The sequence below is a fragment of the Cannabis sativa genome, chromosome 5, assembly GCF_029168945.1.
Source record: "Cannabis sativa cultivar Pink pepper isolate KNU-18-1 chromosome 5, ASM2916894v1, whole genome shotgun sequence".
NCBI lineage: Eukaryota > Viridiplantae > Streptophyta > Magnoliopsida > Rosales > Cannabaceae > Cannabis > Cannabis sativa.
Genome location: NC_083605.1, coordinates 15,221,997 through 15,240,134, shown reverse-complemented (window position 1 = coordinate 15,240,134; position 18,138 = coordinate 15,221,997). Strand labels below are relative to the sequence as shown.

The 18,138-nt window shown below is 33.4% G+C and overlaps 1 long non-coding RNA gene across 1 annotated transcript; it reads left to right on the top strand.

Annotated features, from left to right (window-relative positions):
* Nucleotides 1-14,327: 14,327 nt before the first annotated feature.
* LOC115717313 (uncharacterized) lies at nucleotides 14,328-16,162 on the top strand. The gene is made up of 3 exons (XR_004011731.2): nucleotides 14,328-14,547; nucleotides 15,195-15,258; nucleotides 15,624-16,162. It is a non-coding gene; the product is annotated as an uncharacterized LOC115717313 (long non-coding RNA).
* Nucleotides 16,163-18,138: the final 1,976 nt, after the last annotated feature.

The window sequence follows — 18,138 nt, the reverse complement described above, 5'->3', positions numbered from 1 at the left end:
GTATCAGATTAATCCAGGAGAAGAACATTGGAAGATCATCAAGTAAATCTTAAGATAAAGAAGAGGAACTATATGTTAGTCTATAAGGGTGTGTTTAAAACTCTTAGACTACACCATATCAGATTTCGAAATTTGCCTATGTGCTAGTAAATATTTCTGATAAGATGGTGATTACTCTGGGGATGGAATAGTGATTTTGGAGAAGTGTAAAAACCTATCTGAAGTCTCTAGGTCTACCAGAGAGAGACTGAACGTTAAATCTGCAGGAAAGGTACTTATTCAGTCTAAGGAAAGTTCTATACATCTTTGGCACCATTCCAAATTGCCTTAAACTACTAGTGTTAATTTCCTGATTAACCAAAAGTAGTTGCCAAAGGTATAGAATCCAGTATCCCAAGAGAGTAGACATATAGAGAGGAATTTCACATTATCAATGATTTTGTGATTAAAGGAAGAGTAATAGTGGAGAAAAGGTTGTGGTTAATTCAACCTTTCAGATCCTATTACGAGGAGTTTACTACTACTACACTTGATTTGTATATCAAGGTGTTGAGATTATTTGAAACGCACTTTTTGTTTTATATTAGTGCAAGTGGGAGTTTGTTGGGTTTTATGCCCTAAATAAAACTCATTTCAATATAATCAGATTTACTTATTAATATAGATCAGAAATAACATCTAATGTTGCATGGTTCACATGATTTATTTCATGATTATATGTACATAGTGTATAAATTCATCTGAAACCCTTTTCACATACTTGATCCTGTTTATTGTGCCGTCAACACATTGGAAAGTAAACATGACTATGTGAATAAAGTTTCCTAGATTTATCAGACATAGGGTTTTACTGATATGATAATCTACAACAGAGTTTACTTGCATTTGGAGAAGTGCTATGTTCCTTCCAGAGCATTGGTTAAAGTAAAGCTCAGGTTGGATGCATGGAGTATGCATCGGAAGGGACCGATATTGAACTTTGACTTAGATTTATTAAACTTACCGTAATATCTATTCAAGTCAATATCGCCTAGTTGATCCTAGATCAAATGATCTTAATCCTGATATGATTAGGCTCAATCTCGAGAGGCTATTCGTGTTCTTTGATTTGTTAGTTAAGCCTACTTTTAGGTCAGGGTGATACGTACATTTTGGGAACACGGTAGTGCAATTGAGTGGGAGTGCTAGCATAAACATGGAATCTATAGCTTCTATCTGGCGAATAGTAAGCAAAGGATGATCTCCTTCGAGCTTGACCAAACGAACATAAATGGTGGAGTACTCATTTCACATAAGCTGAAATATCATTTATACGGGGTCAAGTGTTTTAAGGAATAAATACATTGTAGGGTGTAACGGTAATTTAATCCCTTTACAGTGTAGATCATTCATATAGAGGATCATTGATCACATTAGGATTATAACAATGGATAACTATTGATGTGTCTATATGGTGGAACATATAGAGCATTCTATATACTGAGAGTGCAATTCTAAGTTCTATGCGTGGATTCAACGAAGAATTAATAAGTTAGTGAATTTTAGTGCTAAATTCTTGATCTACTTATTGGAAGCTCGGTTATATAGACCCATGGTCCCCCCACTAGTTGAGATAATATTGCTTGTAAGACTCATGTAATTGGTTTTGATTAATCAATTATAATTCACAAATTAGACTATGTCTATTTGTGAAATTTTCACTAAGTAAGGGCGAAATTGTAAAGAAAGAGTTTATAGGGGCATATTTGTTAATTATGATACTTTGTATGGTTCAATTAATAAATATGATAAATGACAATATTATTTAATAATTATTTATAGTTATTAAATAGTTAGAATTGGCATTTAAATGATTGAATTAGGAAATTGGCATTTTTGAGAAAATCAGATACAAAAGGTGTTAAAATTGCAAAATTGCAAAACCCAAGGCCCAATCCACTAATGCTTGGCCGGCCACCTTTGTAGCTATTTTAAGTTGATTTTTTCATTATTTTAATGCCATATAATTCAAATCTAACCCTAGTGGAATGCTATAAATAGATAGTGAAGGCTTCAGAAAAATAAGACTTTTCTTCTGACTTTTTCTATTCAGAAAAACTGAGCCTTCTCTCTCCCTATCTTTAGCTGACCACTCTCTCTCTTCTTCTTCAATATTTCGAAATCCTTAGTGATTTGAGTAGTGCCCACACACATCAAGTGATACCTCAATCATAGTGAGGAAGATCGTGAAGAAAGATCATCAGCAAAGGAGTTTCAGGATCAAAGATTCAGAGAAAGAGATCCAGGTTCAGATATTGATAATGCTCTGCTACAGAAAGGAATCAAGGGCTAGATATCTGAACGGAAGGAGTCATATTATTCCGCTGCACCCAATGTAAGGTTTCTTAAACTTTATATGTGTTTAATTTATCGTTTTAGAAAGTTCTTATTTAGGATGTTACTAAACATACTTGTGAGTAGATCTAAGATCCTGGTAAAATAAATTCCAACAGTTTTCAGGAGTTGAAGCAGAGGTTAATTACAACTCCAGTGTTAGCTTTGCCTTCCGACAAAGAAAAGTTCGTATTTTTTTTGTGATGCATCCAGACAGGGTCTAGGATGCGTGCTGATGCAAGCCGATCAGGTTATCGCTTATGCCTCCCGTCAGTTGAAAGATTATGAGCAGAGATATCCGACTCATGATCTAGAATTGGCTGCGGTAGTGTTTGCTTTAAAAATTTGGCGGCATTATCTCTATGGAGAAATATGTGAAATTTATACCGACCATAAAAGTCTCAAATATTTCTTTACTCAGAAAGATTTGAATATGAGATAGAGGCGTTGGTTGGAGTTGGTAAAGGATTACGATTGTGAGATCCTTTATCACCCTGGAAAGGCCAATGTAGTGGCCGATGCCCTGAGCAGGAAGGGTCTCGGGCAGGTAGCTAGTATGATTCAGATTTCACCTCAGTTAGCGGAGGACATGGTCATATCTAATATTGAGTTTGTTGTAGGCAAACTTCACAACTTGACGCTGCATCTGATCTGTTAGAACGAATTAAAGTCGCTCAGATGACTGATCTAGAGTTAGTAAAGGTCAGAGAAGAGGTTTTAGCTTGTTAAGCCATAGATTTTACAGTGTCAGACGGTGGATGTTATTGTTTAAAGTCAGGGTTTGTGTTCCAAATAGTGTGGAACTTAGAAACAAAATTCTCGAGGAGGCTCATACCACTCCATAATCCCTACATCCCAGCACTACCAAGATGTATCAGGATCTTAAACCTTACTACTATTGGAGCGGAATGAAGAAGAATGTGGTAGACTTCGTATCGAGATGCCTAACCTGTCAGCAGATCAAGGCTGAACATCAGAGACCGGCAGGGTTGTTGCAGCCTTTAACTTTACCTGAGTGGAAGTGGGAGGACATCACGATGGACTTTGTGGTTGGGTTACCTAGAACCACGGGTCTGTTTGATTCTATTTGGGTTGTGGTAGATCGATTCACAAAGTCTGCTCATTTTGTACCAGTTAAAACAACCTATTCAGTTGATCATCTAGCAGATTTGTACATAGTTTTAGATAGGGATCCAAAGTTTACCTCCAAGTTTTGGCAGAGTTTGCAACGGGCTATGGGTATGAAACTGAAATTTAGTACAACATTCCATCCTCAGATAGATGGAAAGTCTGAATGGACGATTCAGATATTGGAAGATATGTTACGAGCCTGTGTTATGGATTTCGAAGGCTCCTTGAGTAAGTATCTACAGTTAATAGAATTCTCGTACAACAACAGCTATCAGAGTACAATAGGGATGGTTCACTATGAACTGTTATATGGAAGAAAGTGTAGATCTCCCATCCACTAGGATGAGACAGGGGAGAAGAAATACTTAAGTCCAAAATCAGTGCAGCGGACCAATGAGGCAATAGAGAAAATAAAGCTAGAATGATTGCCTCTCAAAGTAGACAAAAGAGCTATGGAGATCCAAAACGCAGAGATGTTGAGTTCCAAGTAGGGGATCACGTGATTTTACAAGTATCTCTGATGAAGGGGATTAAACGTTTCGGGAAAAGAGGCAAGTTATGCCCTAGTTTTACATGACCTTTCGAGATTCTCGAGAAGGTTGGACAAGTGGCGTATCGATTAGCTTTGCCTCTAGCTCTTTCGGTAGTTCACAACGTATTTCATGTCTCTATGCTGAGAAAATACGTTTCAGACCCTGCTCATATACTTAGTCATGAGAATCTTGACCTGCAACCAGATATGTCTTATGAAGAACAGCCAGTTAATATCTTTGATAGAAAGGATAAAGACCTTCAGAGTAAGACCATCGCTATGGTCAAAGTACTCAAGAGAAACAGCAAGGTGGAGGAAGCCACCTGGGAGTTAGAATCAGACATGAGAGCCCAATATCCAGAGTTATTCAGGTTAGATTTCGTGGACGAAATCCTTTTAAGGGGGGATGATTGTAAACACTGCTTAGCTTAAATTTGGAAATTAGCAGGTAATTAGGGTTTAATTATGAAAATTAGTTATTAACTCTAAATTACTAATTTATGATGATTTATTTGAATTCAAAATTCATTTTATATGTCATATATACAAATTTCATATTTTTGCATGTTTAGTGTCCGACAACATTGGAATGCGGTGTACGGCTTAGTTGAATCACATCTTAGCATTTTAGTTTAGCGAGGCAATATAGTTAGACATTGGGATGTCGAGAAAAGTCGTGAATTTAGAATTTCCCAAATTACCCCTTAGTGACTTTTAATGGCTAGTAGTATGGAAGGGCTCTCGAATTCTCTCTCTCTCTCTCTCTCGCTCCCTAGAACAGCTAGGGTTTGGGATTGTTCTTCCGTAATTCAAGGAGATTTTAGCAAGCTTTTAGTGTCCTCAAGTCATGGTAAGGTTTCTAGCTTCTCTTCCTTTGGTTTAAAGAGCTTTAAGTTGTGATTTTTGCATGAAATCGTAAGTTTAAGTTCTGTGGTTGCTGTTGTTTTTTAAGTTTGTTGCTGAAGTTAATTTGAGATTATATAAGTTAGATTCTAGTGTTTTGGTGGCTGTTCAAGTGGCTTATTCAAGGTTTGAGCTTAAGAGCTCAAGCTTTGCTCTCACATGGGGAAAATTTATTTTGAGGTTCTGTAGTTGCTCTATTGCTTGGGTTATGTTCTTTATGGTCTTTCTAGCATGTCTGGAAAGTTTGGTTCGAATTGGGGTTGATTTGGTTCAGTTATAGAATGTTTTAGCCTTTCCTGCACTGAACCGGAATTCCGGTTCAGAGGGGCCTGTAGGAATCGGAATTCCGGTTGGGCAATTTCGGGAACCGTAGTTTTTCCTATTTTTGTGTCGTTTAGGGTATTTCCATGTTATTTATCGATAGGAAAACTTTTAGTTTCAAGTTTAAGACCCCGAAAAGTGATTTAGCGTGTCACTCACCTATGTTATGATTGATGTGAGTTAGGAGCCTGTAATTCGCCAAGCAGTTGTTCCACTCAGGTTGGCCGGCACACCTGAACTCGCAATCGAGGTAAGATTAGTATAACAGTATGCATATGTATTTACATGTTTATCGTGCATGTTAGTACGCCTGTTAGATTACGTTAGATATGTATGTTGGTTTTTGTACTATTCGACAGTATCACATCGATACGACTAGAGTATGACTAGCGTACCGAGTATAGGCTGATATTATGGTCGATAGTATCGTACTATTTGACAGTATCACATCGGTACGTCTAGAGTATGACTAGCGTACTGAGTATAGGCTAATATTATGGTCAATAGTACCGTTGTACGACCGTTCTAGACTCAGTACCGTATGGGACACGGGGATTTGGGTTATAATAATGTGTATGGGTGCCAGGTTATAACGCGGGTATTTGTATGTTATATGTTATGCTTTTCTTACTGAGTCTGTTGACTCAAAGTGCTATTGTTATGTGTAGGTAAGGGCAAGGCTAAAGCTGAGGAGCCGTGAGAGCGAGCATGTGAAGATTGTACATGTCGAGGTGGTTAGGCCTGGGGCGTATGATCCTCGGGACATCAGGGCTTCTGTTGTTTAGTCGCTAGGTGACAAATCTTTTGTAAATGCATAGTAAACTTTTGTAATTGTATTTTAAAAATGGGATCCCATAATTTTATAAGTATAATACGTTATGTTTTTAATTAAAAAGTAAAATTTTAAATATTCATGTTTTTCCAATAACCTCGTTGATTAGCAACGAGCTGCACAGTGCGTTAAAAATCACGATAACATGCCTATGCTAGTTAGGGTGTTACAACCATGTTCCCAAAATGTACGTATCACCCTGACCAAAAAGTAGGCTTAACCAACAAATCAAAGAACATGAATAATACTCTTGAGATCCAACCTAACCATGTCAGGATTAAGATCATTTGATCTAGGATCAACTAGGTGATATTGAATTGAATAGATATTACGGTAAATTTATCATATCTAATCCAAGTTCAATATCGGTCCTTTCCAATGTATACTCCATACATCTGATACTAGTAAACTTTGCCAATACCCTGGAGAGGACATAACACTTATCCAAGGTGTCAGTATACCTATCGCTGATTTTCATGCCAGTCTAAACCGATTGAACTGACAAATTAGGGAATTAAACTTTTGAACATATAATCATGAATATATTCCACTATGCTGACAACACTATAATCATGAATAAATACGTATGTTCTAGACCTAATAGAATTTATAATCATGAAATAAATCATGTGAACCATGTAACATAAAATGATTTTTGATCTTTATTAATTAAATCTGAGTATATTGAAATGGATTTTATTTAGGGCACAAAAACTCAACAGTCTTTAGGCATATCCTCAGGTGAGTCCTGAGAGTTGTCTTCAATGTCGCCAGAACTACTTTATCCAAACTTTGCATCTTCGATTACTAGATCGTCTTGATTCTAATCTACATCATGTTAACCTATTTGGCGACTCATTGCCTCGTGTGGGTCATTGGTGTCCCTTGGTTTTGTGCTAGGAATAGTATAACAAAGACCAAAATTGATTTGGATGAGTGACATGATTACTTGAGAACAATCTCTAGATGGTATCACTGCTTCCTTCAGCTCTCAATGAAAGCACCAAAATATTTACTGAGACTTTTAGAAAACTAATTATGAAAAATTAGAACTGGAAAAATAAACAATTAAAAGAAAAAAAGTAAGAAAGACACAAATAATTTTTACGTGGTTGGAACGTTAACTAGCCTTAGTCCACGAGTCAATGTTATTTGGTAATTCTTTAGCTTGAAAAGCCTTTGGGAATATAATGAATGTAAGTTCTCAAGTTTGCTTGAACAAATATTGCAAGAGAGTACAACTCTTAATCTATAGGATTCACTGAGTATTTATAGTAGTTTGAGAATTATATTTAGTTTTCCTATTTCTTTTATTGGGGAGTTTACAATGAATAACACATTTAAGCTATCTCGAGAAGTTTGGCCCATGAATGAGAGGATATGCTGACTAGGCAGATCATATTTGGTTAGATTTACTCAACAGCGTGTACTATAATTGTGGGTAAAAAACTGTGAATTAATTGTTTGATATCTGCTTTAAGAAGTTTTCTCATTTAGCTTGATACGATCTTTTGTCGAGGTCTGGCAAACCATTATTTCTTTATTTATGCATATGATTAGAAAGGGAAACCAGACCATTTTTCTAGCAAAACGTTGTGTTACCCTTTCGACCTCATGATACTGGACCTTCTTCCAGACATGAGCTATCAATGGAAGGACCTGTTCAAATAGGCTTGGCCCACTTTATCTTGTTTGGGGGACCCACTGATGGGATTTGAATGCTAACCTGAATTTCACGTGTCCACTACTAAAAATGTAGATAAAACTATATATTTAAAATTAGATCTATACTAATATTTAATAGATGTTATTAAACTTGTTTGGCGTTTAAAATATTAAGGTAATGGTTTGTTATTTTTCTTTCCATTTCATCATTTCTTTGAGGCATAATAATTATTATTTTTAATAATAATTATATATTTAAATATAATATTTGGTTTGTTGTTGATATTTTTTGTTATTTCTATTATATTATTTTTTTTTGAAATAAATTTTATTTAGTTTGTTATTAAGATTCTTTATTGTTTCAGTTAATTTTTTTAAATTAAACTTTATTTGGTGAGGATGTCAATTACAATTCGGTATATACCTAAAAAAACTTATATTTAATATTATAATATTTTTTAATAGATGTTTGTATATTCACGGCTTTCTATGGTGCTCCTTCACCTCCAAATCGATTGCATACCTAGACAATACTCAAGAGGCTGAAAGATGTTGCTCCCATGCTACCTTGGATGGTTATTGGGGATTTTAATGAAATCCTTTATAGCCATAACAACAAAGGAGGGAACTTACGAAGTGAATCCCAAATGGATGAGTTTAGATCAGTCTTGGACACTTGCAACCTGAATGAATTGCCTTTTAAGGGTGACCCTTTTACTTGGACTAAGGGACGGCACCAGGTAGACATTATTAAGGAGCGACTAAATTGGTGTTTCACTAATGACTTGTGGAACTCTATTTTCCAAACTTTACAAACATCACATTTGGATTTTTTTTCTCTTCAGATCATAGTGCCATTGTCGTAAATGTGCTGATTCTCAACTCTAATCAGGAAGTACCAGAAAGGATAACAAGATTCAGATTTGAAAAAATGTGGTTAAAAGAAGAAGAGGTTGCTGCTATTATTCGAACCAATTGGCTCTCGGATGCTTCAGGGGATGTTGGAGTTTGTTTGCACAGTTTGTCCTCCTGTACTAATGCATTACAAAAATGGCACTCTAAAAAATTTGGGAAGATGAAAAAGGACCTTTCTCATATGCAGAAAACTGTTATTATCCTAAATAATGCAGTAGACCAATATCCATCTAATGTGCTTCAACTCAAAAAATCTGAAGCCATACTTGATGAGTTTCTTGCGCAAGAAGAGGAATATCGGCATCAACGTTTGAGAGTGAATTGGTTGTAATGTGGAGATCAAAATACCAAGTTTTTCCATGCTCATGCCTCTTCAAGGAAAGCTAAAAATACCATCAGGTTTTTAACGAATGATCAAGGAATCACGATAGACAACAAAGAGGATATGACTCAAGTTATCTGTTCTTATTATGCTAGTTTATTTGCTACGAACGGAGTCCAGCAAGATTCTCTTCAAGATGTGTTAAATGCTATCCCATCAACAATTACTTCATCAATGAATCAATCTCTCATTGAACCTTTTACTGCTGCAGAAGTGGTGGCTGCCCTCCAATCTATGAGTCCAGATAACAGCCCTGGTAGTGATGGAATGTTTGCCATGTTCTACCAACATTATTGGAATATAGTTGGCACTTCTGTAACACAACTTGTGCTTGGTGTCCTTAATGATGGAAATGATATGTCTCAACTTAACAAGTCCATTATCACTTTGATACCTAAGGTTTCTAATCCTTCTGCTATGAGTGATTGCCGACCAATAAGTTTGTGCAATGTTATTTACAAGCATATCTCCAAGGCCATTGTTCTCATATTTCAAAAAGTCTGACCATTTGTCATTTCTGAAACCCAATCTGCTTTCCTATCCAACAGACTCATCACTGATAACATACTCGTTGCCTTTGAGCTTATCCATCACCTTAGGCATAAGACTCAAGGTAGAGTTGGTATTTCAGAAGTCAAATTGGATATGAACAAAGCCTTCGACAGGGTTGAATGGTAGTTTCTTGAAGCTGTGATCCTAAAAATGGGTTTTGACTCACAATGGGTGGCTCTAATCATGAAATGCATTACCACCAGCTCTTTTTCCTTTTCACTAAATGGGGAAGTTGTTGGCCAGGTACAACCTCATCGTGGACTACGTCAAGGAGATCCACTCTCTCCTTACTTATTCCTTATTTGTTTCGAGGGGTTTTCAAGACTATTGCAACATGAAGAAGCTGCAGGGAACTTGGAAGGACTGCTTAACTCGGAACGCACCATCGGTTTCACATCTACTTTTCACTGATGATAGTTTGTTGTTTTGGAGAGCTACAGATCAATCGGCTATGGCAATTAAAAGAATACTTAATACTTATCATAAGGCTTCGGGTCAAGCTCTAAATAACAACAAATCAGTGATGTCCTTCTCTCTAAACACATCAGCTGCTGCCCAGAATTTCTTTGCTCAAATATTACAAATGCCCATTACTGAATGTCATGAACGGTATTTGGGGTTGCCTTCTTACTCGGGTAGAGATAAGCAAGAGTTGTTCAGCCATATCAAAGAAAAAGTTTGGAAACTTCTACATGCTGGAATGAACAAATTTTTTCAACAGGGGGGAAAGAAGTCTTACTCAAAGCGGTGGTTCAATCAATTCCTACCTATGCCATGAGTTGCTTTAAACTTACAAAGAAATTTCGCAACCAATTGGAAAGTATAATGGCTAACTTTTGGTGGGGTACGAATCAAAATGGCACTAAAATTCACTGGAAAAGGTGGAAAACTTTGTGCAAATCTAAACATGAAGGGGGAATGGGATTTAGATCTTTTGTCCACTTCAACCAAGCTCTCTTGGCAAAACAAGCTTGGAGAATTTTTGATATGCCTAATTCTTTGTTGAGCCGCCTACTTAAGCATAGATACTTTTCAACCACTTCTTTCTTGGATGCAAACATTGGTCACTCTCCTTCATATACATGGCAAAGTATTTGTTGGGGTAGAGACCTACTGGTTAAAGGTATGAGATATAAGATTGGTAATGGTCTTAACATTGCTTGTGACATTGATCCTTGGATCCCCAGCCACACTAATTTCAAACCAGTAAGTTTTAATGTTCTAACTAGCATGTCGGTTTCCACATTTATCATAGATCAAAGGGAATGGAATATTGGCTTATTAAGTACTTATTTTCAGCCAATTGATGTTGATAAGATTTTAACAATTCCCTTAAGTTTTTTTGCTGCTCAAGATCGAATTATATGGCATCACTCTTCCTTTGGGATATACAATGTCAAATCTGGTTTTTATCTAGCCACTACATTGGAGGAGCAACATTCCTCATCTACTTCTGACCCTAACCGTGGCTGGTGGAAATTCTTTTAGAACTTGAATTTGCCATCGAAAATAAGGATTTTTGCTTGGAAAGTTCTTCACAATGTGTTACCAGTTGCAGCTGCACTTTTCAAGACAAAAATTATTGATTTTGCAGCATGTTCACTATGTACTTGTAGTTGGGAATCAATATGACATGACCTTTTCAGATGTAAGCATGCTAGAGGTATTTGGCAGGAATCGAAGTTCTCCCTGGATTTTAATCAAGCTCGACATATGCACAATGGAGATTATCTGCAATATTTGTCTTCTGTTTACAATCAAGCAGATTTCGAGTTAGTTATTTGTTTGATGTGGGGAATATGGACAGATCGAAACAAAATTTTTCATGGTGGAAAAGCAAGACTGAACTCATCAATCATAGCTTATGTTACTGGGTTTCACCAAGATTATATCCGTGCCAAAACAAGTACCACTGCTGCTGCTATGCCTCAGCATAGGGATAGTCAACCAGTTTGCAATACCAGATTGCAGCACGAGAATCCTTGGTCTCCACCTCGCATTAATGGGTTTAAATTAAATGTAGATGCTGCAACAATTTCAGAGAATAAAAAATTGGGCATTGGGGTTGTTCTTCGTGATCACAATGGCATGGTCGTTGATGCCCTCTCAAAAATTGTTCAAGGAAGTTTTCGATCGGATGAAATGAAAGCAAAATCTCTTTTCCATGCTCTCAATTGGGCTTTACAGTTACAACTTCCAATAACGCATATTGAGACTGATGCATTGAGGGTCTCTGCAGCACTGAATTCTAATTCAGTTGATCTATCTTGTTTTTCAGATCTTATTTTTGATGTCCGTTGTCTCTTATCTTTTTTCCCTGATGTTTTAGTTTCCCATGTTAAAAGATCTGCTAATCAAGCAGCACATGGTTTAGCTTAATTGGCTTTAGGGTTAGATGAAGACATGTCTTGGGTAGGAGAAATTCCCTATCCTATTTTCACTGTTGTTGTAAATGATTTCCATTTATAATAGCATTGATTATTCTAAAAAAAAAAAAGTATATATTGTTGCATAATTGAGTTAATTTTTTTTTAAAAATATTGTAATCAAAAGGGTAATAAATAACCGTAAAAGGTAACTTTCTTATACTGTTTTTTTTTTTTATGTTATTTAATTATTTTATTTTTAAATTTTTTTCATAAAATATTTTTTTCGAAAAAAAAAATCATATTTTTATAAACTTGTACCTTGAAAATTATAAAAATAAAAATTCCCTCAAAACTAAAAAAGGACAAAACATTTACAAAGTTTATTCAAAAAGTCCTATATATTTATTTATATTTATTGTTTCTTTTTAAAAATTTCATTGTTAGATATTGATATTAAAATTTTATTTTTATATCGGAAATAAAATGTTATGGGATGCGGTGTTGGAGGGTCTCTCTCGCAATGGTTGCATCATCCAAAGTGTTGAGTTGTAATCAATTTTTTTTTTTTTTGTTAATAATGTAGGTAATCAAATTTGATTTGTTCTATAAAATAAACATAAACAATTTTATTGGAATATTACATATGGGATGTGTTGAGTGTTTGGTGAGACAAAAAGGGGCTAATATTACATCTAATATTTTAATTAAGCATACTACATATATTGATAAGTAACATTTCTAGTTTACCTAAATTTCTTTGTTTAATTTATGAATATATAGAAATATAAGGCTGAATATATTCAGTTGTTAAGTAATATTTCTAGATAACCTAATTAAATTTCATTAATTGGTTTATGAATTATTTGCAAATGAACTGAAAAAGATGTTTACAATTTAAAAAGTTTTGTAGATTTTATTTACAATGACTTTGCTTTATTATATTTAGAATACTACTTTTATTTATTCAAATACACTGGTTTTGAACATATACTTATATACGATATACGGTTTTCATTCTACTAATTTTCTAACACTGCTTTTTGTTTTTTTATATTACTTTTTCTCTTATTTACTTGCTTATTTTATTTGTTTTGTTTGTTTGTTGATTTTTTTTTAAAAAAATATACATATATATTATTTACTAATCAATATATCAATATATATATATATATATAAAGGAAAGTTTAAGTAAGATTCCACGTGGCATCCTAAATGATCTTTTCTTCCTAATCTTTCTTCTCTTATTTTTTCTAATTCAATTATTTTTTTTTGTTTTATTTCAATCATTTTAATTATACAAACCACATATTTTTTGTATAAGATCATTAAATTACAGCGTCTCCTCATTTGTATAACTTACATCATTTATAACACTTACTATTATTATTATTCACATCATTTATAATACATTTTATTATTATTATTATTATTATCATTCACATCATTTATAATACATTTAATTATTATTATTCAACAATATATATTTTTTAGATCTTTCTCTTTTAATTAATAATAATATTTTTTTCTTCTTCTTTTACCCTTTCTATTGTTTCTTTTTTCAACTTTTATTATTTATTAAAACAATTATATATATATGATTTATTTATCTATATATCAATATCAATCAATATCTATATATATTTATAATTCTATTATTTGAGTAGATGAGGTTGCGCTCTAATCTTTCTCTTTTCTACTTTATAATTCTATATATTTATAATTCTATTAATTAATTGGTATTATATATTGAATAATACGTTTTTTTTTACTATATTATTAGTAGATTATTAATAATTTAAAAGAATAAAAGTGAATAAAAATTTGAAAAATGAAAAAAAAAAATAGATAAAGTAGAAAAGAGAAAGATTAGAGCGCAACCTCATCTACTCTAATAATAGAATTATAAATATATATAGATATTGATTGATATTGATATATAGATAAATAAAGGGAAAAAAACAGGAAAATTCCAAAAAGGGTAAAATATTACAACAATACTGTGGGCCGACCCAATCAACATTTGTACAGCCCACATTGAATATATTACAAAAATACCACTTGACCTTACCTTCCACTACTACAAACCAAGCTTTTAGAGGCACTTTTTTTCAGCAAATATTAAAGAACCGACGTCATAGGGTTAGAATTTTTTGGAAGGGATTTTGACACTACCTATGGCGTCGGTTTTTTGGAAATAACCGACGCCATAGGGTGTCCCCCCTATGGCGTCGGTTACTTCTAAAAAAACCGATGCCTAAAGGGTTATAACCCTAGCCCAGCCCATCATCTTCCTCATTCGACCAGCCAACCCAGAAACCCCGAAACCAGAGAACCCCAAACCCTCTCCGCCAACCACCACGAACAACCACCCCCATTTCACCATTTTTTCACCATTTTAGCTCATTTTTGTTTCTAAATCTTCTATTTTTCATACCTAAAACTATATACCTGAAAAGATCACATTTTTCCTCATTTTTTAGGGTAAACCGAAGGTAGAGGTAGTGGTGGTGGTGGTTATACCTCCGGCCACCGTTTTTAGTGGAGAAAACATTGTATTTCAACGTCTATTAAGGTGTAAATCTAATTTCTACTAATTTTAGTACTGTACATTGCTTTATTTTATATTTTATAAATTTTTTTAGGGTTTTTCTATATTATTAAATATGTATTGTGTGTATATATTGTGAATGAGAAATGTATTGTGTGTATATATATTGTGAATGAAAAATGTGATATAGGAGAGTATATATGTATGTATTTTGTGTTGTATTGAATATGTATTGTGTGTGTATATATTGTGAATGAGAAATGAGATAAATAGGAGAGTATTTTATATATTGTATATGTATATATTGAGTATTTTAAACAAATAGTTTTGTTTAATATTGTGAATGGGAATGAGATAAGAGAGTATTAAAATAAAAGTTTAGAAATTGTTTTCTAAAAAATTAGTTTAGAAACAAAAGTTTAAAAATTAACTCTATTTTGTATCAATTTTTTTCTATTTTCAATTTTATTCATGTGTTTTTATTTTTTTTAGTAGCTAGTAGATAGTTAATTACAACTACTTAGCAAGTTACTAATTTTCATTCTATTCATGTATTTTTAACTAGTTAGTAATAAATTAACTAGTTAGTAACTAAATACTCATAAATTATATAACTAGTAAGTAGCTAAATAAAAAAATTTGGAATTTTGTAGTATTTCTTTATGTTGTAGGTTGTGAGGTCAATTTGCAAGGATCTGACTTATTTGGTATTGATCGGTTTCTAGTTAGCTCGAGGTATACACTCACTAAATTTTATTATAAATTAATTATGAATGCTTAGTAGAGTTTGAATATCTTAAATATTCATCCGTACTGAAGTAGGTTCTGTAATATTTTGTAATGTGCCGGATCGATGGGTGAAATAATATGCATGTTAGATGAGTTTGAATATCTTCAATATTCATCCTTAGTGAAGTAGGTTCTGTGAATACATGTACTGCAGTCGAATGGGTGGTAAATTTTTATATTGCTTAATGTTGTTGTGATTATTTCATATTGTTTATTTTTCGGAAACGTTCAATTATAGTCGTTATGCTGCCGAAATTTCAGTAAAATTAGAATAATATTTGAATTTAATTTCTCTTAAACTTGGTTGTTAGGATTTTATCGGAAGTGACTTTATCGGAAGACAAGTACATAATTTTTGGTATAAGGTATGCTTTTGTTAACCTACTTTTATAAGAATATTTTTCATATATATTTAGATAATCTTTAAATGCTTAGAGTAATTTTAGAATAATATTGATGTAATACATAGGATATATATTGTTGAGTGCTAAGGATAGATATAGTAAGCTATAAAAAAAATACAAAAAAGGTCTATATTGGGATTTGAACTTGTGACCAAAAGGATTGATTGATAAGTTTTTACCAATATACCAAAACACAATAGAATTAACAAATACATTATAAACATTGATTCTAATACTTAAAATAAGAATTCTATTAGTTTATGTTAAGTAAAATAGCAAAATAAAACACAAAAAATACCCAAGTTCAAAAAAAAAAATCGCCTCAAGCGGACAACCGGATCAAAAGTTATTAATAATGTTCAAAGTTTTTAAAAAATTTCATGCAAATTTTAACCCTTTATCTACAAAAATACAATACACTACAAAAATGATACTAATATATTAAAAAAATTATGAAAATATACTAATATACTACAAAAATACAAACACATAATATAAAATATTAATAAAAAGATAGCTAATATACAAACACTTAGAGTAATGTACATGTTTATTTATTCAACTTTTCAATTTAATTTGTATTTATGGTTATTATATATAATTTATACTTAATTTTATTATATTAATAATAAAATAATATATATATAAATTATGCTAAAATACAAAATTAGAAGCTGAAAAAAAACCATAGGAAGACCCTATGGCTTCGGTTATATGAAACAACCGACGCCATAGGACCCCTATGGCGTCGGTTATTATGAAACAACCGACGCCATAGGGGTCTTATGGCGTCAGTTGTTTTTAACCCTTTAGCGTCACCCGGAACAGCGTCGGTAGCGAATTTTGCCAATACCGACGCTAAAAGCCCTTAAAAACCGCCTCTAAAGCCCAATTTTGTAGTAGTGTTCAGCCGCACGTCACAAACGGAGAGGATGAAGGAACCTCCATCGATGCAGTCGGCTACGCAACCAGAATGAAACCAGATCGAACGTAGAACAACCATAAATTCCGTCGAATTTCAATAGGAAACGAACAAATCCAAGAATCTAAATAGAAATTTTAAAAAAAAAAGACCAGGAAAACCGTGGAGAAACTGAAATTAAACATTTGATTTCGGTTTTTTATAATGCAATATCACTCAAACGAGCGTCGAAAATTCAGATTGAAGCAATGTAAATCTGTATTGAACAGATCTGGAGCTCCCCCTCAAATCCAAAAAAAGGTATGAAGTGAATTTTTTTTTCAACAATGATACACGTCATTTACAGTTGCATTCTGGTTGATTTACTGGTTTACAACAGGAAATTCAGATTGTAAAAACAAAAAACAAGAACTGATTCTAATTAAGGAACCACGTGATACTAATAAGGTTTTTTTATTTTTTTTGCGTTGTCTTACAGTTGCATTGTCGTTTTAAAATGGTTTAGAAATCATGAAGAAGTGTCAATTGACGAGTACCAAGAGCTAGCATATATACAAGGTAAGATTTATGTAAATGGTAGCAAATTAGTTTTATAATAGTTGAAAATCGATCTGATTCGAATAAACATGATGAAAAATGACAATGAGTAAGAACTATGTAATTTTGGGGATAGAATTGTGGTTTTTACGTTGATTTACAGTTGCATAATCATTTAATAATAGTTTCATTACGTTTTTTGCAGGAATTTATTTTGGAAAAGATAGAGGACAGAACAGTTTGAGAAATGGTTAGTTTCCCTAAATTTAAATGAAGTTTCTTAATAGTTTTATTCTCGTTTCTTTGTAGTTTATTTACAACAAAAAAATGGCAAAATTAGGAATCAGGACAGGAAATACAATGCTTGAACAAAGGGACAGAGATAGAAGTAAGTTTGTACTCTATTTCATAACAGAATCAAACCAGTTTTAAAATTCGTTGCCTCGGATTAATAACCATTGCAAAAACACAGGAAAGGAAAGACATTCCATTCCTAGTCTTCTACAATGGACAATTTGATGATCGAATGAATTATGAAATTATGAAGCCAGTGGACATTACATTTCAGCCAATTGTAACTATGAAGATTTGCAACAGAAACTCAAAGATGTCCTGGAGTGCAACCAAGATAACACTGTTTTGCAACTGAAATATCAAGTGAAGGAAGGATACCAACCATTGAGGATAAAGGATGATTAAAGCCTGCATTTCTACATACAACTCAAACTGAAGGACCCCGACTTCACAACATACCCAATGTGTGTGAATGTCATCCACAACCCAACAACAACCATCGATCCATCATTCTTGGGAAATGACAATTCATTAATTACACATATAAGCGCCTTCCAACCAATCGAATACAATGCAGCAACAACAGAAGACTCAACAAATCAACAACATACAATTGAAGCTACAGTACCGGAATTTGGGGGAGAAAGTTTTGACTTCATGGACTATGCA